Source organism: Trachypithecus francoisi, unplaced genomic scaffold (genome assembly GCF_009764315.1).
Source record: "Trachypithecus francoisi isolate TF-2019V2 unplaced genomic scaffold, Tfra_2.0 Contig01461, whole genome shotgun sequence".
NCBI lineage: Eukaryota > Metazoa > Chordata > Mammalia > Primates > Cercopithecidae > Trachypithecus > Trachypithecus francoisi.
In genome coordinates, this window is record NW_022681433.1 from 2,968,010 (window position 1) to 2,992,500 (window position 24,491).

A 24,491-nucleotide genomic window follows, 5' to 3' on the forward strand; every position below is an offset into this window, starting at 1 on the left:
TAACAAGCACCTCCCCCTCGACTAACCAATCAACCAACCAACAAAGAAATAAAAATATCTGTCTACCCACTTAAGCTCTCAAAGTTTTTTCCTAAAGTAACCATTTTAGACGCAAATCTTTAAAAAAAGTAACACATATTCCTCTGCCTTTTCAAATGTCATCTACTGAAAGTAGCAAATATTCTCAGCTGCTTATTGAATCAGGATTTCTTCATCTGCAAGTCATTGATAACCTTGCTGGAAATAGCTTAACTACCAAGAGAAGGTTATTTTGTATAATAAAAAGTTGGGATAGAGGATGAAGGTGTTTAGGGCTGTTTGAACATTATTCCATGAAGCCCTGCTGCCATGCTTTGTACGTTTTAGAGTTGGTTTTAGGGTTTATTCTGTCTCTTCTTTTACTACCAGGCTCATAGTAATGTTTTCTTGATACTGTCAGCATAGTGAACTACCATTTCCTTCTCACTTACTGTGAGCTTGAGCTTGAAAGTGGATAACAAAACTTTCTCTCTCTCTCTCTCTCTGTGTGTGTGTGTGTGTGTGTGTGTGTGTGTGTGTGTGTGTAAGTGAGAGAGAGAGGGAGGGACAGAAAGAGGGAGATAGAGTTTGAGCAAATAGGCATTGAGTGGGAATTGGAGGGACTGAATATTCACGCTTTTGTGTATCATCTTTGTAACATCCCTTTTGACTGCTCAAAGGCCTTACTGATTTCAAATAGTCAAGACTTCTGAGACACTGCATTTTGAGAAGGTAAAATGAAACTTAAAAATGGAAATTGCATGTTGCTTATTTCAGACTGGCCAGAATAAGAGGCCAGCTTCTCTTTTGAGAGGCAGCTTCTAAGAGGGTTAAAAACCTAGGCTCTAGAGCCAGACTGTCTGGGTTTAAATCCTAGCTCTACTTCATACAAGCTGTGTGACTTCTTCAGGCAAGTTACCTAACCTCTCTGTGCCTCGGTTTCTTTACCTATAAACTGGGGTTGATGATAATAATACCTGTCTCATAGGGTTGTTGCAATTAAATGAACTGATAGATGTAAAACATGTAGAAGGGTATTTAACACACAGGAAGTGCTACATATGTTTGTAAATATGAAGTGGTAGATGTTGCCAGCCACTAGTCTCCATCCTCCTGTAACTTTCTCTTCCAGCAGGTCTGGCAGATTTTTGACCATAGGTGAGGAAACATGAAGCAGTTTTCTTTAAGTACCTGGATTATTATCACCTGGCCGTATGGGAGACCCCAGCCTTCCTCTAGACTGTGTCTCCTTGGGATCCATGAATTTAGGATATGGAAGGGAGAGTGGGAGATGCAGATGGCTTCATGTGATTTTCTCATGCCTGAACCTGCCATTCCTCTGTTCTCATGATGGCTCCGGATGTCCCTTCTACCCCTCCTGCCATCTGTCCCTCTAGGTGCAAGTTCTAGATTCCCTGGAGAGACCATCTGACTCGCCCAGCTTGGCCCGGCATGGGCATCCGTTCGAGCCCCGGGAGTCTCAAGTGATATAAACAGTGTAAGGGGCTCATGATAGAAGGCATGGGGCAGGGATCAAGTCACTGTCCTGAGCTGGGCAGGTGCTCAGAAACGTGCTCATTACATTCATGGATCAGATTAGATGCTGCTATAGGGAGACCTGGGGCTGGAGTTAGCTGCTTACTAGCGGGGTGACTTTAGGGAATCCATTTTACCACCTTATCCCTTAGTCTCCTCATTGGAAATGGGGAAGTTGGTGACACCTGTATTTCTTACCTCACCAGTCTAGGACCGGCTACATAGTTTGCTGGCTCCAGTACAAAGTGAAAACATGGGGCACTTTTTTCCAGCATGATTATTAAGACAGCAACAGCAGAGCATTAAACCAAGTGTGGGATCCTTTTAATTGTGAAGTCCTAGGGAGGTTGTACACCCAAGAAGCTGCCCTGCACAGTATGGTGATAACGATCTCATGCAAAGCCATGCAGAACAAGCATCGTACATCCTCCGCTTGTGTGTTTCGTCATTTAATCTTAAATTGTCCTTTAGTTTTATTTATTTACTTATTTTTGAGATGGAGTCTCTCACTCTGTCACCCAGGCTGGAGTGCAGTGGCACGATCTCGGCTCTCTGCAACCTCCGCCTTCTGGGTTCAAGCAATTCTTGTGCCTCAGCCTCCGGAGTAGCTGGGATTACAGGCGCCACCACCACGCCCGGCTAATTTGTATATTTTTAGTAGAAGCGGCGTTTCCCCATGTTGGCTGGTCTCAAACTCCTGACCTTAGGGAATCTGTCTGCCTCGGCCTCCCAAAGTGTTGGGATTACAGGCGTGAGCCACCTGGCCCAGCCAAAATATTCTGTAAAAGAAGGAAACTTGGCTGACACTCTGTGGAGAGGTGATATTCAGCCGATGGGCCCTGGGACAGGCGGGCCCATTGTCCCGTCCCTCGGAGTTGGCCAGCACCTATGCTGTTGAGCTTGCGATGGGTTTCCAGCATCAGCCCCACACAACCCTCATCAGAGTGAAAGACAAGGGTTTCTGCTGCCTCTTTTTCTCTTCTGGCCTTCACCATGCTCAGAGGGAAGCTCCACGAGGGGACCCTGCAGGAAGTTGAAGAACGTGACTGGGACCACAGGCTTGCGAGGTCCCTGCCTGACTGCCACCTGCCCCAGCGACTCACCTGGGAGCCCTCCCTGGGGACCAGCATCTGGGAGACACTCTCCAGTGGCACCACTTGGCTCTCAGGGAACGGAATCTGTGTTGGTCCATTTGTGTTGCTATAAAGGAATACCGGAGACTGGGTAATTTATAAAGAAAACAGGTTTATTTGGCTCATGGTTCTGCAGGCTGTACATAAAACCTGGTACCGGCATCTGTTTCCAGTGGGGGGCCTCAGAAAGCTTCTGCTCATGGCAGAAGGTGAAGAGGGAGCAGGCCCATGACATGGCAAGAGCAAGAGCAAGGGAGGGAGGAGGTGGCAGTCTCCTTTACCCAGCTAGATCTCACATGAACTCATAGTGAGAACCCACTCAATACTGTGAGGATGGCACCAAGCCATTCACGAAGGATCCACCCATACGATCCTAACACCTCCCACCAGGCCCACCTCCAACACTGGAGCTCATGTTTCAACATGAGATTTGGAGGAGACACACATCTGAGCTACATAAGAATTCATTCCCCTGGAGAAGGGAGGGTGGCCTTTTCATCTTGAACACAAAACGAATCATTTCTCCTCTACCTTTTTTTCTCACTTGAGCCCATCCAAAACTCATGACTAGGTCATCTCACTGTCCACTGCCTCGTCCACCGCTGGACTAAGCACTGGCCTTTTCACAGGCGTCTCAGTGATAGTCTGGACCCCCAGGGGCTGCTGTATCAATTTCTTGATCAGAAGGGGCTCTGGAAGTTCCCTTGCTTCTAGATCTTCTCTCTCCTTGCTTCTCCTTCTTATGCTCCTGGCATCGAGGACTTATGCCAGTTTGTCTGGAGGCCCTATCTTGCTCCTGTTCCTTCTTGCCTCCCTGCAAACATATTTTGGAGTCTCGAAAAGTGTTCTTCAGTACCACAGAGCCAGTCATACCCCTACCCAGCTCCCACCAACTCCCCACTTTGTGGTAAAGCTTCTCTCTAACTTTCTTCTGAGAAGTCCATGTTAGCCACCAATGGTGTATTGGCTGACAGAATGGCCTAGAGGAGGGGAAGGAGGAAGAAGGGAAAGAAGGAGGAAAGGAACACCACCTATCCAAGGAAATTCAAGATAACTGCATTCCTCCCTTCTGAAATAATGGAGGGAACATGTGTCTCATAATTCAGGGCATTCCTTCTCTTATGAGTGGCCGGCATTCTAGATCCTAAGGCAGCCACGTGGAAATTAATACACTTTCCGAAGAAACGCTATTATGCCTCATGATTCTCAACTCAGCCCACAGAAGCGTTTTTATGATGTGGATCTGAAGCACTCCACCAATCAACCAGGTTTACAACCCCCAAACCCCTGTAACACAGTCTCTGTGATACACTGATGAAAGCTGTGTTAAATTTTGGGGTGCTGGTGACAGCTGGCAGAGGGGATACCATCCTCCAGGGTGTAGCAGTTTGCATAAGTAAAGATGCTTCTACCTTCTGGAAGGTGCCTCCCAGCTATGAACGTCCTCATAAAGATGGTGCCTTTTTGGGACACACACATCCCAACAGGCAAAATGTGTCCAGTGGAGGTGAAGGCTGGACTCCAAACCCGGGCTTTCCTGTGGCCCTTTGCTCACAAGAGTGTTACAGCATCATTATTATACGTTTTTGTTTTTTGTTTTTTCTCAGAGAACCCATTTTGTATGCATTATCTGCAGCTGTAGACCTCAAGGACTTGACTGTTTTTATAATGATGATGAATAAAAGCAAAGTCTTTGAAGAAAAAAGTTCATTTTGATTTTTCAAGACAAGTCAGCAGCAGCCCCAGAGACTTTGCAATCCTTTTTGCCCTGTGCTCCCTGCTTGGAGCTTCGCATTCATGTGTTGTTTGCTGTAACTGAAAAATGCCTCGGTCTCTGGAAAGCTAAGTGGATGCAAATGGATTTGGAATTGTCAGCTTGGAACAGTCTCCAGTGGCCGGGAGCCCCGAGACAACTTTGATGGCCCTGACAGAGCCGCCCTTGTAGCTCCTTGGGAAAGCCGGCTGCCTGGCATGCTTCTTGCCATCTGTAGCTATCTGGGACCTAGCTCTCTATTTATGAGGCTGCAGGAGATGAAAGCAGAAACCACGTTAATTATTGCAAAGTGCTTTTTACTTTCAAAAGTGCTGCACTAGCGTTAATTAGTTATTCTGACTTACAACACTCTGGTGAGGTAGGTCAGATTATTACCCCTTTCTACCTTGGAGGAAATGAAGACACAGAAACTTAATGACTCCCCAGGGGACCTGGAAGAAGTTGGTCTCCTAGACAGAGTTAGATTTTCAATGTGGTGTGTCTGGCTTCCTGCCGGGGTCTGTGCGTGTTGCCACACCTTGCTGCTACAACCAGTATCCTAAGAGCGTCTTAGGCAGGGACAACTTCTGTCTACCATTGTTTTTCCAGAGGCTCTGGTGGGTAGAAACAAAGGGGAAAGATTGCTGTTCCTTTTCCAGTCGATACCAAGGCAAGGAAGCTTCTCTTTCTTGGTCCTTCACCCCTCCGAAGGAGGCAATATTTGGGATGAAGGTTGCTCCTGGTCAGATGCGCCATGAAGTGGTGGAGAAGGGGAGGGAGAGAGAGCATGCGGATGAGGACTGTTCGTAGTGCTTCTGTGCCAGGCATGTGCTTTCTAGATGATTTCCCATCTGCATGGATCAGAAAGCAGAGATACTGATGCAGCTGCCTTTCATTATTGAGCAGAGAGAGATTAAGTGTTGGAAAAAAATTCTTTCTTATGGCTGGGTGGCAGGGAGAGGAGACATGGGCTTTGGAATCAGACAGCTCCTGGTTCTCACGCTGGCTATTCTGCTCCTAGCCTACCTCCTCATCTGTAAAATGGTGGTGATAAAGGAATTCATAGACTTGAAGTGTCTAGCACAGATGCTATCATCCCCTTCCCCACATCCATGATGAGTTCATTTTGGTCTTTTCACTTCAGACCCCCTACTTTCCAACAGAAATCTTTCCTGGATTTGAGCAGTTATCTTTCTCACCTGCAAACTTATCAGATGACCTTGGATTATCAGACATCCACGAGAACTGCTGTCCGCATGCCCTCCTTATTTCTGCACAGAATTTCTGAACCTCCGGCCTGGCGTAGTCCAGGTGGGGCTCATATGGGCAGTGGGTTGTAAAGGAAGAACAGTCACAGGCTAAGAAAAGAGGTGGAGGAGGAAGACACCATTCCAGGATGCGGAGGGGAAGAGGCCGCTTTTGAAGGAGCTCCATCACCCATCCCCAGCATCGACCCCAGCCCTCTCAGGGGTGGGTGTGGTGACGAGAGAGGCGGCTGGTTCAGTTTGGGATCCCCAATATTCTAGGACAGCCCCATCTTCTCTCACTTCCATGAACACAGCTCCCAAGGCGGTCTCTGTATTTGGCCACAGCATTGCACCTTCTAAGCTGCTGTGCCCTCTGTCTGGGAGCTAGTGGTGTTCAGTCCACAGTGGCCAGACTGTCCTCTGTGGAGGGAGGTGAGACAAGACAGTAGGTGTTTTTGTGACCCCTGATGCAATGAGAGGCACCTTTCTTCTGACCCATCCTGCCCCCAAGAGCCCTCACATGGCAACTTTCCTTCCCCTTGAGGCGCCCCGGGCCACTTGTGTGCTGGGCCCCTCCCCTGTGTTAGCAGAGAAATCTCTAGTCCTTGTGGGCTGTGCACGGTGGTGGCTCACACCTGTAATTCCAGCACTTTGGGAGGCTGAGGCGGGTGGATCACCTGAGGTCAGGAGTTCTAGACCAGCCTGGCCAACATGGTGAAACCCCATCTCTACTAAAAATACAAAAATGAGCCGGGCATGGTAGTGGGGGCGGCACCTGTAATCCCAGCTACTTGGGAGTCTGAGGCCGGAGAATGGCATGAACTCGGGAGGTGAAGCTTGCAGTGAGCCGAGAACGCACCACTGCACTCCAGCCTGGGCGACAGAGCCAGACAGACTCTGTCTCAAAAAAAAGATAGAAATCTCAGTCCTTGACTTGCAAGGCTACTTTCCAGAACTGCTGGGGCTCACAACCCATGTATCCATTAACCAGCTAGGTGATCTTGGGGACATTCCTTCATGGCTGGGTGTCTTGTTTTTTATCCACAAAATGGGAGAATAAGGGTATCAGTCTTGCTGGGAGGATCAAATGAGTTAAGACAGTCAAAGCACTTCAAACAGAGCTACGTTAGCTATTAGGAGTATTATTGTTAACTTCAGTGTGCTGTGAGAGGGTGGACCCTGTCTGGGTAACAGGGCAGCAGGAAGCAATTTGGTTCAATTCTCTTGAATGTGGGGGAGCCAGGGGGTGGTGGGCACGCTTCTACTGCAATCTCCGTCCTTCCTTGAAAGATTTGTGTGGGTCAGTGGACGGGAAAAAGATAATTCTAATAAAGGAATGGCCTCCTTGCGACTTTCTGAATAAATTCCAAGTCCCTTAGCATGTCATTCAAGGCCTGCCCAGGATCTGGCCTGGACTCATCACGACAGCTCTGGCACACCCAGTGGTCATGGAATATGTATGTGTCTCCTGAGTATGGACCCGTGAAAGCCGTTTCCACCCTCCTCCCCCAGAGGCCAGCAGCTCTGGTTTATTCTCACTGCTCCTAACACCTTGAAATTTCACACCTCCATGCATTGTTCTCTCCCAATTTCTCCTCCTAACAAGACCCATTTCCTAAGTCGCCTTTACCCTAAAGCCTGTTTTGGAGTCCTCCCCTCTTTCACCTTCAAATTAAATCACATCTTCTCTGTAGTACATTGTTTACCCCACTACCAAAGAAGTTTGAGCCTGGGCACGAGGGCTCACACCTATAATCCCAGCACTTTGGGAGGCTGAAGTGGGAGGATCATTCAAGGCCAGGAGTTAGAGACCAGCCTAGCAACACAGCCCGACCTCGTCTCTACAAAAAACAATAAAAAGTAAATTAGCTGGGCGTGGTGGTGGGCGCCTGTAGTCCCAGCTCCTCAGGAGGCTGAGGTGGGAGGATCACCTGAGTGCAGGAGGTCGAGGCTGCAGTGAGCTATGATGGCATCACTGCACTCCAGCCTGGGTGACAGAGGGAGACCCTGTCTCTAAATAAACAAATAAAAATTAAAAAAGAAGTTTGCGTGTGCGTATGTGTGTGTTCATGCATTTGGATGCATCCCAGCCACCTGTCTTTCTCCCAGCCCATCTGCCAAACAGCGCTGGAGGAATAATTCTAAAAGCACAGCTGAGCCCTCCTCTGTGTGTTTTAACTGGCTGCTATAATTGAATGCCAGCACATGGCATTTGTTCTTTTTGCCGTCTATGAGGTGGGTGTTATTATGCCCATTTTACAGATGAGAGGATGGGGGTTTAGAAAGATTCAGTATTTCTCCCAAGATCACACCATTAGTACAAGCAGGGATTCCATTTGAGTCTGGCTGACCTCACACATCAGTGCCTCTGGCCATTAGCTATACAGCCTGTACCGCACTCCACGGATCAAAAACCCAAAATGAGAAACAGCCACACTCCTCAGCAGATGCTGAAGCCTCAGGCCTGGTTTGAGCACTGCCCCGTGTGCATCGTGGTCCGGCCTGATGGGTCCATGTGTGTTACCCAGCCAGCCCTTCTCTCTGGGCCTGGGCCATGGGGTTTCCTACTGCCTTTGCCTGGAATGTCCAGCTGCCCAACCACTGTAAAAACAGTGAGTGAGGTCAAGTGTTAGCTCCTTTGGGAAGCCTGCTCTGCCTCTCCCTCTCTAATCTTCGGGGATAATTAGGGGCTCCCTTCCTGTAACCCCTCCGGTCTTCCTCAGCCCTTCTTGCGGGCAGCTGTGTGCTCACATGCCATTCCAACCTCTGGACAGTCTGTTCCCAGAGGTCGTGGGCTTTGCTGTATTTGTCCTTGTATCTTTGAGCCTGGCTTTGGCCCTGACCACACATGTGTGGCGCTGTAAATGCTGCTGAAGTAATAGAGTTGGGTAAATGACGATCGCTTTTCTGCCTTGTTGGCTGCAAATCCCACCTTCTCAGAGCAGGCCCACACATTCCCATGGTGCTGGGCCACTAGGGAGCAGTTTGGGGAAACCAAGCTAACATTTAGGAAAAATATGTGGTTTCACTGCAGGTTTCATTTCAGGTCACCTGACTAGCCTGGAGGGCAGTTCAAGTCTCCACTTGAACACCTGAGAATGGATGCTGGGCCGCTCCCTGGGGATCATTTTGCCCCACGCGGTAATTCCACCAATCTGGGTAGCAGAAAGGTTAAGTGACTTGCTCAAGGACCCACAGAACTAAGGGACAGAGCTTGGGACTGGAAGCAATGGCCTCTGTGCTTTCTGCTCTGGGACCCATTTCTCAGGCCTTGGGAGGGCCCACTGAGGCTGGGGTGGGGTTTGGGCTGGCTTTGAAATCCTTGGGGTCGTCTGGCGAAGTGGAGAACAGGGCAGTACCCTTGCTTCAGAAGTCTTGGGGCTGCTCTGGGTAACGGAGCTGCTGCCCCGGCAGCAGGAAGTAATACTTTTAGAGCTTTAGCCCCAAAACCTCAGAAACTTTTTGATGATGCATTAAATGTCAAGTATATTGTTGAGAGGTGAAAAAAAAAAAAAAAAGAAAAAAAAACCCAGGTATCAGCCTTTGTTACTGAGATGACAGGAGATAGTAATATTACAGGAAGTCATACTGTCAAAATAATAGAGAGGGTAGTGTCTAAGGGGCCACACCTTATAATAACTGTACTTAGTACAAAGGAGATTTCGCGTGCACCTCCTCATCTGTGCACTCTGAGGTGGAGCCCGGAGAGGAGGTGTAGAGAGAAGAAGGTGGAGTCTGCTCTGCGGGTATCTTTGCTTTGACACACAAAGCAGAGTTGCACTCAAAGACTGCTTTGTCTGGGGACAGACTACTCAGGCTTCAGACAATTACCATGAAAATTCAAGTTAAAAAAATGCATAATTGGAGCAAAAGGATTTTTAAATCTGTTTTTTTGCCTAAATGATTTGTCTGCTGAGATGATAATTTCCAGATAATTGCAGCATTTTGGAACTGGAAGGGACTCTAAGGGGTCATTTCCCCCGCCCACCCCCTCCCGCCGCTGATGTGATGAAGGCTTCGCAGCCTGCGGATGGACTTGGTTCAGGTCCTCAGCTAGGTGATGGCTCAGCAAGCCTGGCCCCCAGGCAGCCTGGCCCCATGGCTGCCACTTCCTGCGGCCACACCCTGCCCACCCTCCCATCTCCTTTCCAAATGAGCTAGCTCCCTGGGCAAGCCTTCTGTTCTGCAGGGCAAGTTATCTAGCCTAGCCCCTGGCACAGTATAAGTCCTGGACACATGTTTGTGGAGAGAATAAACATGAGTTGGGGAGGAACTGGGCCAGGCTCCTCCACATGTTGTATGTGAAGCCTGTAGGTAGAGCTGGTTCACAGCCTGGCTGTTTAAACATGCAGGGACTTAGGCTGCAGGGGGGTGTGGACCGCATGGTGTATTTGGAAGCCAAGCAACATTCACAGGCTGCAGCGAAAGACATCTCCCTTCCGACTCCACGCGGGAGCTATTCTCTCCCTTGTTTCTATCTCTAGCCCTGACCCTCCTCCGAGCCCGTCTCTCCAGCCGCCTGCCTGGCACCTCCACCAAGATATGCAGCTGGCATCTCACACTTGACATGGCCAAACCAGTCTTCTTCCATCTTTTGCTCCGTTACAGCATTTATCTACCCTAAATCTAAAGAGTCACTCTTGGTTCTTCTGTTTCCCACTCCTCCAAGCACACTCAATCTACCAGTGAGTCCTACTGGCTTTGCAGTAAAGAATATATCTCAGATTGGGCCACGTGTCACCCCTCTACCTCTACTCCCCTCATTCAAGCCACCACCGTCTCCCAGAGCTCTGGGTCCCAGTGCTCCTCCTGTTCCGGGCAGACCTACGCTCACTCCCATCCCGGGTCTTTGCACCACTGTGCCCTCTTCCTGCACACTCCTCCGGCCTCTCGGATGGCTGTCTCCTTGGCATCGGCTTGCTCTCAGCTCAGACATGACGCCTTACTTACAGAGGTCCTCCCTGACTCCCACCTGAGAAAGCCCCTGCTCACCATTACTCATCACGTTACCGTTTTGGCTTTGTGTTCAGGACACTTATTACCATCAAACACCCTCTTACTTATTGATTTGTCTGCTGTTGCCTCCCCATGCTAAAGGGTTAATCTCTAGGAGGGCAGGGACTGTGTCAGCCTTACGGCAGGGGCTCAGTCATTGCTGTCTGCAGTGAGCAAGACATTGGCATCTACACAGTTCTCTGCCCTCCCTTCCTCTCTGTCATTCGCCTGTGGATGCCAAACAGCTGCTGAAAAGCCAGAAGAGGAGCTCAAGGACACTCACACAATCTTTGAAAAGACATGGGTTTTATTTCCTCTCCTACCGCTGTGGCAGTGCGAGGGGTAGCATTTCTGCTCTGCGCACCTCCATGGAGTCAGCACACCCTCATCCTCACTCCGCTAGTGAGAGGACCCAAAGCTCTGCAGGGCTGGGGAGTGCAGGTGTGTGGGCAGCATCCGTGCTGCGGCTCTTGCTAGCTCTGCTGCGAAGTGTCCCACGAGGACAGTCATTCATTCATCATATGGCGACTAGGAAAGGCTTGCAGCGTGGTTCTCCCATCTGCCTGGGCACTCAGTGCTGAGTGGCAGGGCCGTTGTGGCCTGGGCGTATGGCTTTCTTGCCTGACTGCACGTGTGTCTGCCAGTGGCTCTCGAGCACCCATAGAGATCTTCCTTGTCCAGGCTTCTTGGCAGGACCCAGGGCTGGGGCCAAATGTGCAAATGACAGGCACCAGCTCCGTAAGGAAGCAACAGCTGTCCGCATCTCCATTGCCTCACCTGATGCTCGCCATCATCTCTGGGTAATCCTGCACCAATTATGCTGGCTACGGTTGCGGATAAATGTTTCCCATCTCACATGGATTGAGAGCTTGCTGTGTGCCACTGATTATGTGCTTTATGTTCCCTTATGGTTTAATCCTTGCAAACAATCCTATAAAGACAGCCTTTGAAATCTCATTTTTAGAGTGCAGGAACTGAATGAAACTCAGAGAAGTTAAGTGGCCCACAGCTAGGAAGTGGTAGTCCAGGATTCAGCTGGAAGTCTTCCAAACCCAAACCCATGCCCATATTCTCATAGTCCACGACCTGGACCCACAGTGACCATCTGTCCCAAAGTAGCCCAGGATGTGGGAATTTTACCGCTAAACTAGAAGAGTCCCAGACAACTTGGGACGGTTGCTTCACCTGTGCGGGCCAGGAGGCAATCACAGTCGGTCCGGTTGAGTTTAGGCCTAATCTAGGTTTCCGATAAAAGGAAAATATATCCTTTTTCTTCCCCATTTCCTTCTCTGGCCTTTCGCTAGTCAGCTTTTAAGATGCATGTGTTCATCTTTTGTCATTGTTCCTAAATGACACGTATTATTAAATACTAATATTTGAAGTTTGGTAGGAGCTGGCCCTTGACTCCAAGCTTGTTTGATTCGGGACATTACTTTTTGATGATAAGTAGGTGACATGGTTTGGCTCTGTGTCCCCACCCAAATCGTGTTAAATTGTAATTCCCACTATTGGGGGCGGGGCCTTGTGGGAGGTGATAGGATCCTGGTGGGAGATTTCCCCCTTGCTGTTCTTGTGACAGTGAGTGAGTTCTCACGAGAGCTGGTATTTTAAAAGCGTGTAGCACTTCCCCCTTCTCTCGCGCCCTCTTGCTGCCATGTGAAGACGTGCCTGCTTCTCCTTTGCCTTTCACCACGATTGTAAGTTTCCTAAAGCCTCCGCAGCCATGCCTCCTGTACAGCCCGTGGACCTGTGAGTCAATTAAACCTCTTTTCTTTCTAAATTACCCAGTCTCAGGTTGTTCTTTATAACAATGTGAGAAGGGACAGATACAGTAGGAGTTTTGGGTTTCCTTTATATTCACCCTCTTCCATTTTTCAGTCCTGCCTTTGTTGTCCTTCATGAGATAATTTAGCAAGTCTCGGTCAACTTGGAAGTGATTCTACACAGGTTGTGCAGATTGTAGGGTCAATGTTCACAGCAGGACAACTTGAGGAGGAGCCTATGGGGAGCCTTGTCTGAGGGTGGACCTGCTGAGGCTGGCGGGAAGCCAGTGTCCTCCTTTGCTGAGGATGAGGGACTGACTCCAGGGCTCCCTGATGTCCGCTTTGGTGAGTTCACATACAACGTGTGACTCTAGTGACTCCACAACTGCTAAGCCGTTTCACCAACAATGCCCAGACAGACCATTCTTAGCCATTCCCCCCTACTGTCTCTTGTCTCTGTTTCTCTCTCTTCTCTCACCTCCCACAAAATAGCCTTTGCCATCTTAGTTTCTCCTGAGGCTAATTTCACTGACCTTTTTGCTGGCCAGCGGGAATTAACTTCAGTTAATCAGTTAAAGAGATTATTCAGCTAAAAGGTAAACAGGGGAGGGTATTTCTAGTTAATTAGTGAGAATGAAGTTGAAAAGTTTAAAGGACTCCTTGACTTGTAATATGATGTAAATGGGGAGCTGGAATCAGTGTTACTTCTGTCGGTGCTGACACGAAACCACCAGGTGTGAGGCTGAGGTATCTGGAGTGTTAGTGGCCCCCCACATCGCCCTGTGATTCTGATGCACCCCAAAGTCTGAGAACTGTTGCCCTAACCCAATTACTCTCACAGCCCCAGAGCACGGCAGGGATCCTTGTACAGGGCCCTAGTTCCCTTGCAATCTCTTTGCCTTTTAGTTTTAAAACTAGCTATTCATCATTGGTTAGTTAACTGTTAAGCATTTCTATAGGACTGCATTGTTAGGAGCCTCAACTTGGCTTCTCCACAACCACATTCAACATTGGCCTTCCAAACCCGCTCCATTCCTGTATTGTCTATTGCAGGCCTGTGCCCTCACCATGCACCCGGTCCAGTCTGGAAACCTGAGTCACCTTCTCTGTGTCTCCATCCCCTCTGGCTTGGCCCTTAAGCCTCTGTGTCTTCCCCGGGTCGTTCAAGTCTTCCAGGTGATGCCTATATTGTCAGTCCTTACAGACTGGCCTTACAGCATCGTCAGAGCTGCCCTAAGGCCCAGGTGGAGTTGTGGGTCCTCTCTCCACTGCGTCCCCAACTCTTGGTGTGTTCAGGGCCTTCCTGCCTCCGCGCCTCCCACCCCGTGCTTTGGCCATAGCACAGACTCTCCTGACTCTATAGCTAGGCTTCTGCTTTTCCCTCCACCTGTCTGCTCTGGTCATAGAAATTCTCACTTAAGAATACCCCCAGAAGTCACCTCTGTGAAGCCTTCTTTGGTTCTTCTAAAATAAGTGAGTTGCTCCATCCTCTGTGTCTGCCAGCACTTTCTCTGCCCCTCTGGACTTCATTCAGGGGGGCGCTACTGTTGGTCTTGCAGCCGCCCTGGATTGTGACCTCGCAGAGGTCAAGGGCTGTGCTGACGCCCCCCATGTCTGTGTGTTGACAGCAGACTTACCGGGGACACGCCGTAGAGCTGTGGTGATGGCTGTTGGCCGAATGAATGAATGGCTTCAGTAACTTCACTGCAACACGCAGGAGTCCTTGATCTCCCCTCTTGAAAGGTATTGGGGGTTTCCCTAGACGCTGCCACTTCAAAGCCATACAGAAAAAATTAGAGCTAAAAGAGGCAACATTGTTTATTTCTCAAGAAGATGCTTTGGTGTTCCTTCCTGCACCTGTGAGAGGCCTCCTGTTTGACCTTGATGTTTCCCTGTCAAGCTACACAGCAGTTAAAGGCAGGGCCCCACAGGGTGTGCCACGGTGCGCAGAGAGGGAGAGGGAGTGGGCGCTGCCCTCCAGACGGTGTCCCCAGTCTGGGAGAAAAGGGCACTCGTCCTGACTGGATTGCCCAGACAGGCACCCCTTTCCTAACTTGCCTGCCCAGAAAGGTATGTGTAATTCCTCCACCCAGAGGGAATGCTTTCTGCTAACTCACAGAGAGGCTTTGACTTGTCACTCTGCCTTCTAGAAGTGACCACATGTTCTTTTTGCTCTCAGCAAGGGGGTGCCCTTGGCTGCTCTCCGGCGTGGGAGTCCTCCCCTTAATCCTTGCTCCTGGACGTTTGCATTTTCACAATGACCCTTTGTGGCAGGTAGGTCCTTGCCTTCTTCAGACGACCTTGAATAACACTGTCCTCTGCACTTCTGGCCGCCGCAGAAGAGGCATGACTGCTGTGAGTCTGGGGCCTTGGAACCATTTTAGACCAAGGCAGGAAAAGTAAACAGATGGGCAAGGTAGGTGGCTGCCCTTGAATTCTCACTCTCATTACGCACCCACTACTGGTGGCCAGTGGAGTAAGCATTTAGGACTTGGATTTACCATTTGTTAGGTGATTAAACAAGAGCTTTACTGAGCAGCTCCCGTGGGCTCGTGTCATTCTACCTGTTTTACAGAGGGAGAAACTGAGTTTCAACAAAGAAATTACACCGAACCCAGAACTAAACAGGACCGAGCTGCCAGAGGGTGCTTTTGTGTGCTGAATCATGGGGACTTCTTGCTGCCCAGAGCAGAGCAGTCTCCTGTGGTCGGTGGAGTTTTTACTTTTTGGACTTTCTCCTCTATGACTGATCTCCGTCCTTGCCCGGCCACTCCTGCCTGTCCTACAAACACCGAAAACCGCTGTCCTTTTCTCAGCCGTCATTTAGCAGTCGGGAAGCGTGTGTCCTGACGTATGGGGCTGCAGTCAGGGCGGGGGCCCTGACAAACAGGATTCATTCACCAGGCCCTGGCCTGCCAGCTCCCTCACGGGCGTCACATGGGGCCGAATGAAAAGAGCAGGGGGTGCCCGCCAGGGAGGCCCATCCAGGAGCTTTCTTCCCCGCGGCGCCGTTCCCTGGGCCTGCCAAGTCCCACGAGCCAGCACACTGGAGAAGCATTTTCAAAGCGAGGCCTTTGCCCTCCTTGACAGGCTCCTCAAAGCCTGCCTCGCTCTGGCAGTGCCTGGGAGATCCTGTGAAAGGCGCTTTTTGTTCACCCTCCTCACTGGGGACATCTTCGGGGAGCCACTGCTTGAGAAGCACAGTGTGAGCTGGAGGACACTTGAGGCAGGGCCACTTGGGTGGGCAGTGGGAGGAGCAGAGCCCGGGGAGCAGGGCAGGCAGGGAAGGCACTGGAAAACACGGAGACTGCGCCTGGGAAGAGTACATTTCAGAACTGAGAAACACGGCCCGAGAGTTTCTTTTAGAAGTTGGAGGCAAAGAGCGCTTAACCTTCATTTTTATTTTTATTTTTTTAGTTGCACGGCTGTGTTTGGTGTACAAATAACACCTGGGGTCTGTGGTGATGGGATAGAGAGAAAGAGAAACAGCCTTGGAATTTAGTGGCCTCAAGACGTAGTTTAAAAATTCATTTCCGGATGTCAATCTACGGCCTTTGACAGAAAGGTGGGTTTGTTGTCTGCTGTGAAATAAAGGCCATCTGAGGCTTGTGGGAGCATGATGAGCTCTAGAGTCCAGCTTAGAAATCACGGTGATGGCCCAGAAAACTCGGCCAGCCACAGATACCATTGCTGCTTCTAGAAGCCCAGGACACTGGCACTATGAGGCAATGCCGGAGGTTCATCCCACCCCTGGTCTCTGGCAAACATGTTAAATTGAACTCTTTTAATAGTCAGCATGAGAGCACTTGAATTCAATTATATTCATCTCTGAAGATGTCCTGGTATCACCTACTTGTTTATCAAAATTAATTGTAAAATATTGAACTAGTGAAGGGTTTATATGTTTTCTATAAGGCCTAAAAAATGAATTCCATTTGGATCCAGTGAAAAGTGAATTAGCAAATTATTCCCTCAGTAGGACAAGAATGTCAAAGAAAAAAAACTGAATGATTTTTCTTTTGAACAATTCTTAGTAAGCCAATACAAACAAAAAAATCAACAAATGAAAGCAAACCAAACAACCAAACACCTCTCCAGTATTGTGCTTAGACCAGTTTGTACAAAGTTTGTACTGGTTTTATGACCTAATTTTTCCCCCACTGTTTAAACGGATTTGGACATTATCTTTCAAATATGCCATTTCCAAGGAAGGTCTGAGTGGGTTTGCTTTTGCAGTGGATTTACAAAGCGAGCTATCGAACTAGCTCACACGCCAAACAGAGGCCCCTGGAAAGACAATATCCCTTCCTTCCTGAGGCAGATATTTCAGGATTGGGGAAGCAGAGTTTCCTGTGTTCTCACAAGGGGCTGAGATAAAGAAACCCAGCGCAGTTTCGGAAAGAATTCAGCCTGCCACAAGCACGAGGCCGTTGTTTTTGTGCGCAGGGCCCCATTTCACAATGAGAGGCCTGCCTGGCCGGAGTGACCGTGGGGACAGGACGTGACGTGGCCAGGGCTTTGGAGCTGGAAGAGTCCTCTCAAAGTGTGATGTTGAGAAGCAGTGATGCAGAGGACTCCCTGAGAAGGTCAGCGCTTCTCTCCCTTGTCCCACCTCTTGCGCCAACCCACCCACCATCCCCACCTTTGATTATCTGCACACGTGTGTCTTACTGCTCCTCTTCCATACCATGAGAGCATCCGAAATCTTGGTGCCCTCTGCGAACATTTATTTAGTTTCTATTTTGTTTTCCCCTTGTTTCTATGATCAACAAAAGGCAAAACAGAGAAGTAGGTATTCACCTTCAGTGTATTTCCACATCTGTCATCCAATTTCCTTTTTCGTGTTTTCTCCACCCCCAGCCTATTTACTGTCCTGCATCCTGTAGGAGCCTCTACTGCAATAAATGAAAGTAATCTGCCAGCCTGGGCAACATGTGAAACCCCATCTCTACTAAAAATACAAAAAATTAGCAGGGCATGGTGGCAGCTACGCAGGAGGCTGAGGTGGGGGAATCCCTTGAACCCGGGAGGGAGGCGGAGGCTTGCAGTGAACTGAGATGGCACTGCTGCACTCCAGCCTGGGCAACAGAGTAAGACTCTGTCTCAAAAAAAAAAAAAAAAAAGGAAAGTAACTTGAGCATTTAATTCATGCAGAGTTATTGGTGTCCGATAACTTTAGCCTCTTCCAGAGTTTTATTCCATTTAAAAGAAGTCCATGAAAGGAAAAAAAAAACTTGACCAAATGTAAAAATAATAGCAATAATGATAATAATACAGCCATAAGGAAGAAAAAAATCCAGTAACATAATAACAAGTGTCTGTTCACAGGGAAGAAGGAGTAGGTGGAAAGGAAATGGGAGGAAATAGAAGATCATTAATTTTCTCACCTTTTGTATTTGGGAGATAATAGATACTATTTGATTTCTGATTAATTGACTGATAGTAGAAAATTAAGCATCTTATTTAAAATCAAGGAGATAACCACTGTTAGGACTAAAATTCAGATTACACAGAAAACAAAGGAAGCATAAAAAAAGAAATTATTTAAGATGATGGAATTGTGACAAATGTATTATAATAATAAATGTAATGAGATCAACTCATTTATTCAAATAAATAAACTCACAAAATGAGTTTAAAAAATCTAAATACAACGTTGTACTGTCTTAAAAAGAGTAACCAAAGCCAAGTGACTCAGAATTGGAGATAGTGCTTCAACTCCCAGACATATCCCTCAATGGTGGAATTCCAGGCACTGTGGCATTCGGGAGGGGTAGATATTTTTGAACTAAGCTTTCCTAGCCTCTAAAATCAGACCATATGGTTGCCAGCTCTTAAGACCAGCCCTGTGTGCCTCGGTGTTTGTTCTAGATTGCTGAGCTTCCAAGGGGCGGGGGCTGTGCTGCTTTGTTTAATTCCAGGCATTTCAGAGAAGTTCCATGTGCAGACACGCTTTTTGGTGTGGAAGAGTTAGAGAAGGGCAGGATTAGGGACAGCTGTGCTTCCTAGTCCATTAGGTAGAGTGTCTCTGGTAGAGAAGCCTCTCAGGAGGTTATGGTGGCTGCTCAGGGCCTCGAGTGTGCTGTTTGATGTCTCCAAGCATTTGCAGTCAACGGATCAGCGTTTGATTTATCAGGGTTTGCCTATGTGTTACGGTTTCTGAGAGGCAGAATCAAACAGACCCGGGTTAGAATACCAGCTCTTCCACTTCCCAGCTGTATGACCTTGGGAGAATGACTCTGTGGCCCTCAGTCCATTCATCCGTACTATGCTTCATTCATTCATAATTCAATAATTACTCATTGAAAGTGTACTATGTGGTGGTCTCTATTCTGGATTCTGGATATTCAAAATCTCTGCTTTCAAGGAGCTTATATTCTAATGGACTAAGGCAGAAAATAAATAACAACAATCAACAAATACATTCATAATATACCACATGAGATAAATGATATGAAAAAAGGCCAAGTGGGGTGACAGAATAGAGTGATGGGGGGTGTGTGAGTTGTGTGTGTGAGTATGGTGAGGGCGTGTGAGTGTGTGTGTGCACATCCCAGTTGCTATTTTAGATAGGGTGGTCAAGGAGAGTCTGCCTGAATGAACTGAATGAGCTGTCTGGAGACTTGAGAAAGGACTCTTCCTTGTAGAAGGAAGACCAAGTATGAAGGCTCTGCAGCAGCAGAGAAGAGGCTGCAGTGCAATGAGCTGGGAGGTCAGCAGGATTCGAGGGCAGAGCTATCTGAGAGCTACACAGAGTATTCCAGGCCATGGTTAAGGACTTTGGATTCTTCCTGGAGGTAGCTCAGAAACCACTGGAGGAGTTTGAGAAGAGCAGGGATGTGATCTGCATTATATTTAAAAAGGATGATGCTGGCTTCTGAGTTGAGAATAAACTGACTCTGCAGACGTGGCAGCCTCAAGGTGAGTTAGGACAGATGACGGAGTCTGGACCAGGATGTTGCAGAGGAGGTGACAAAATGGTTGACTCTGGATCAGGTTTTTTTTTTTTTTTGGAGACAGAGTCTTGCTCTGCTGCCCAGGCTGGAGTGCAGTGGCACAATCTTGGCTCACTGTAACCTCTGCCTCCCAGGTTCAAGCTATTTTCCTGCCTCAGCCTCCCAAGTAGTTGGGATTACAGGCGCCCGCCACCACGCCCAGCTAATTTTTGTATTTTTAGTAGAGACGTGGTTTCACCATGTTGGCCAGGCTAGTCTCGAACTCCTGACCTCAGGTGATCTGCCCACCTCGGCCTCCCAAACTGCTGGGATTACAGGCATGAGCCACCGTGCTTGGCTGGATTGGTTTTAAAGACAGAGTTGACCAGCTTTCTGGGTTGGATATAGGATGAGAAAGAAAGAAAGCAATCAAGGATGATACAAGTGTTTTGGTCTGAGCTACTGCAAGAATGGAGCTGCTGTAGACAGAGCTGGGGAAGCTGTGGATGGAAGCGTGGTAGAAAAAGTTCCATTTGGACCACATGAAATGCCTGTTAGATAGAGAAATGGAGACGTGAAGTTGGAAGTTGGAACTAAAAGATTGAGATTCAGGGAGTGAAGTCAGGAAGAAGATATAAATTTGGACAAAGCAATTATAACCTTTTGAGACTGGACAGCATTGCATATGGGGTGCCTGTGGATAGAGAAGAGACCTGAGCCTGGGTCCTGCCAACCTTTGGAGGTCAGGGAGATGAAGAGGAGCTAGCACAAGAGTAAACAGTCATTTGGGTGGGAGGAAGAACAAGGAAGGTGGTATTTGGGAAGCCAAGTAATGAAAAAGTTTAAGGAGGATGGAGTCTTCAACTGTGCTAAGGGTTGCTGGTCGTCAAATGAAGCGAGGGCCATGGAATACTGTGAGGTTAAATAAAAAAACATTTATAAAGCACTTAGAACACAAAGCAAATGCCCAACAAATGGTAGCTCTAGCAAAGGCTGGTCAGTACCTAAAGTTCCATAGTTAGAGATGCCTTCTTTTGGGTGAAGATGCCTGGGAGGGATCCTCGTTCTGATGAGGGGTAGGGTGAGAGATGAATATACTGCATGTGACTAGTGACAAAGATTCTCTGCTTGGCCAAACTGTAGTCCAACTCCTCAACGTTTTCCTAGGCCATCTACGCGCTTCCTTGTAAAATCCGTTTTAGCAAAGAGCCCTAATAAGTGAGTTTATCAAGAGCCCCCATCCTCCATATCTGATCACCCTTGCATCTAATCAGGCTCATCGTCTTCCTCCATCCCCGGGCGATGTCTGGTCACCCTGGGCTATAGTCAGCAAGAATCCTGTGAGGTCAGTTTAGCCACAGTCCCCTTTATCCCTGATGTTTCCTCTTAGTAATTTTCCATTCATCGACCCCCACTCTGCTCCTTGGCTGTAAATTCCCACTTGTCCATGCTGTATTTGGAGTTGAGCCCAAGTTCTCCCCCCCAACCAGGCCCCATTGCAGTTGTCCTCAAACCTATCACGATGGTTCTGATCATGTCTGCCTTGCCATGCTCTTTTTTTTCCTCTGTGGCCCAGGCTGGAGCGCAGTGGCATGATCTCAGCTCACTGCAACCTCTGCCCACCTCCCAGGTTAAAACAATTCTGCCTCAGCCTCCCAAGTAGCTAGGATTACAGGTACCCACCACTACTCCCAGCTGATTTTTATTAGAGATGGAGTCTTGCCATGTTGGCCAGGCTGGTCTCGAACTCCTGACTTCAGGTGTTCTCCCCACCTTGGCCTCCCAAAGTGCTGGGATTACAGATGTGAGCCACTATGCCCGGGCCTGCCTTACCATGCTTTAACAAGTACCACTGAATAATTTTTCTTTAACAGTAGTAAGAGAGATTACCACAGAAGAGAGAAAGAGCTGCTGATGTTACAGTCCACACTGAGAATATGTTAATCAAATCCCATTTGTTTGCTCATCTTTGCACACCTGTATACTGTCTGAGTCCTCTCTCGAAGGTTCTGTACCTGTACTAGATTTGACAGAACCTTTTAGGTCTCCTGGGCTTGCACAGTGAGCCAGCACATCTGACTGCCCTGTGTCCTGATTGAGCTTCCGTGTGATCACAAACATTGACCTTAAGGACATTCTTCTGGATGGATGAAGACATTCTTTTCTGAGCTGGGATACAGCTCAAAACAGGTCTGGAGGAAGGCCCTGACCGCTGATCACAGCAGTAAGCAAGACGCAGGCAGGCACAGCGGTGATAAGCATAGTCAGATTGCCTGGGCTCAGATTCTGGCTCTGCCGTTTGCTACCCAGGTGGCCTTGGGTGAGTTCCTTAACCTTTCTGTGTCCCAGTTTCCTCATTTGAAAAGCAGGGATGATGATAGAACTTAGCTCACAGGGTTGCTGTCCTAATAAATGGAAAGCACTTAGGATAGTCTCTATGTACAGTAAGTACTCCACACATATTAGCTGCAATTTTAATCCAGCATGAGGTTTCTTGTCAGATAATATAGCCTCCCAGGTACTGTGATTGGGAAATTTTGAAGGCACAGTCCTCACATTGATTGTTTAAATCATCACTGAAGTTAATCTTTAATGAGAGGAGGCAGTAGAGAAGGTGACCCTCTGGTAGGGGATTCAGACATCTGGGTACTTTTCAAATTAATCTAGATGGCTCCGATTCTCTCTCCCTCTCTCTCTGCCTCTTCAGGCTCATCACTGGTCAAGCTCTTCTGCTTTTGCAGAGCAGTACCAGTTGTTAAACCTGGAGCTTCAGGCTAGGAAAAGCTGTGGCAATCTGTGGGCTCCGTCATTTCACCCACAGGTGTCCTGGAAGCGTGGGGGCCACTCAGCCCGTGTGTCTCCAGGATGATGGCTGTGGAGCCTTTGGTGGAGTGGAGTCACTGCTTCTCCCCCTCCCCTTGGGACTGTGGTCAGCCACTGGGCCCCACCACCTCCCGCCTGGTGATTCAGAAGCACCAACCAAGTGTACCCCAAGTGAGAGTGCAGACCAGCCAAGTCCATCCTGGCTGTCACTGGGCACGTCATGCTCACGTGCTCCCCAACACTGCAACTTAAAGACGCTGATGTTGCAGATTTGGGGGAAATAAGAGGTGTCATTGGGTTGGCAGCATGGAGTGTTGGTTAAGCCCTCTGGAGCCAGAGGCCCTGGGTTGAAATGCTGCCTGTCACTTTCTAGCTAGATCACATTGGATATATTACATGACTTCAGCAGTCCCCAGTCTTTTTGGCACCAGGGACTGGTTTCATAGAAGACAAATTTTCCACAGACTAGGGATGGGGTGGCAGTGGGGGGATGGTTTTGGGATGAAACTGTTTTACCTCAGATTGTCAGGCATTAGATTCTCATAAGGAACATAAAACCTAGATCCCTCCCATGCACAGTTCACAATAGGATTTGCACTCCTGTGAGACCAAATGCCGCTGCTGATCTGACAGAAGGCAGAGCTCAGGTGGTCATGCTCTCTCACCTCCTGCTGTGTGGCCTATGCCTAACAGACCACAGACTGCTACCTGTCCATAGCCCCGGGAGTTGGGAACCCTGTATTACTTAATTCCTTTGAGTCTCTGATATTTAAAAGGTGAAATGGAACCAGTCACTGTGTTAACCTTCCTGAGCAATTCAGGGACAGAAGGCATCATGCTTGTGTGGTGTGCACCAAAGTGCTGGCACTCAGCAGATCTCAATGAACGTTCATTCGCTGGTGGCAAAATAGTGGGGTGGGCACTGTGTGTCCCCTGCCACCTGGGTGGATAACACACATTTCAACCTCCATGAGTGCAAAATACCTTTTGTGTGAATCTTGACCCTAGCAGGGTCCTCTGTCTCCCTGTTGTTGGTCAATGCATCCCCTCTGCCCAGGCCCCAGTCCCAAATGGCTTCTTTGTTCCTCTTCCCCTCTCCCCCATATCCATTTGTTTAGCAGGTTGCACTGGCTCTACCCTGGTGGCCTTGCTCAAGTAGAACCCCAGGTTGGACTCCCACTGTCGCCACCTAATCCACAGCTTCTTCACCTCCCACCTCGTTTCACCTAAAACACAGACAGACACAGACACATCCACCCAAACTCCTTACCTGGAGTGTCAAGCCCCCACCCCTCATCTCATCCCCTCTAGCTTCCTTCACTCCCTCTGCTTGAGCTCCTCTGGCTTTGCTTTTCTAGAGTACCATGCTTTCCGGGCTCAGGGTGTTCACTCTTTTGGTTTCCTCCATTTGGAATATCTTGTCTCCAGATCCTGTCATGACCAGCTCCATCTGGTTTTGCAGCAGAGAGATGGAGTAATCCCACTGACCACCCTGAGCCCTTTGGAATGGCTTCAGGCTACCTGGCCCTCCCTCTCTTCTTCCACCACTTTAGGGCCTGTGAGAGAAATCCGAGGGAATGCTTAGGCACATGCGACTTGGTCCTAATCCTCACGTTTCATTTGCCTCCCAATTCTCAGACCAAGAATTTTGCCTTGATCCAAATTGAGTTGGGAGAGTTGGTGTATCACACAGTGATACATACTTCCAAGTATGATTTTAGTAAAGGGTAAGTTTTCTCTTCGGGGCAGCTACATCTTGGCTTTGGGTTGTTGGTGCTGCTGAGTTCTGAGTTGGAGGGAACTTTTTGTGAGCTAAATATGGTCTTGTGACCAACTCTCCTTTCATCCAAGGCGAGGAGGGCTTATGCCAGCAAGCAGGCCACGGATTCAGTTCCATTTGGAAAGCTTGTTCACGATCCTCACATATGAAGTCACAATTGGCCTCTGGTTCAGAATAGCTCCTCTGACAACAACCTTCCTTCCTGGATTTCAGAAAGATGTGGAATAGTTCCTGAAGGCTGCATGGCTCCCTTGACACATCTAGCCTCATGCTCAAAATTTCTTTCATAAGTAGAGTGAAAATGGAGCTTTTTGTTTGACAGACGTGAGGCCCGGCAAAGTGAATTGACCTGGCCAAGGTCATGTGGTTGATCAGCACTGATGCTGGGTTCTCCATCTACCCCCCAAAGCTCTCATGCCCCTGTGTCTACTCGGCAAAGACACGGACATCACCATTCTGGGGCACTCACCTCAAAGTCTGTATAGGTGTTACATCATGCTAACTAATA

The 24,491-nt window shown here is 48.5% G+C and overlaps 1 long non-coding RNA gene across 2 annotated transcripts; it reads left to right on the top strand.

The window, feature by feature from the left end:
- The first annotated feature begins 12,445 nt into the window (after positions 1-12,445).
- Positions 12,446-17,415, top strand: LOC117097045. Of its 2 annotated transcripts, XR_004442784.1 has the most exons (3): positions 12,446-14,188; positions 14,720-14,861; positions 15,863-17,415. It is a non-coding gene; the product is annotated as an uncharacterized LOC117097045 (long non-coding RNA). The 2 variants fall into 2 exon arrangements; XR_004442783.1 differs by having other exon boundaries at positions 14,720-17,415.
- Positions 17,416-24,491: the final 7,076 nt, after the last annotated feature.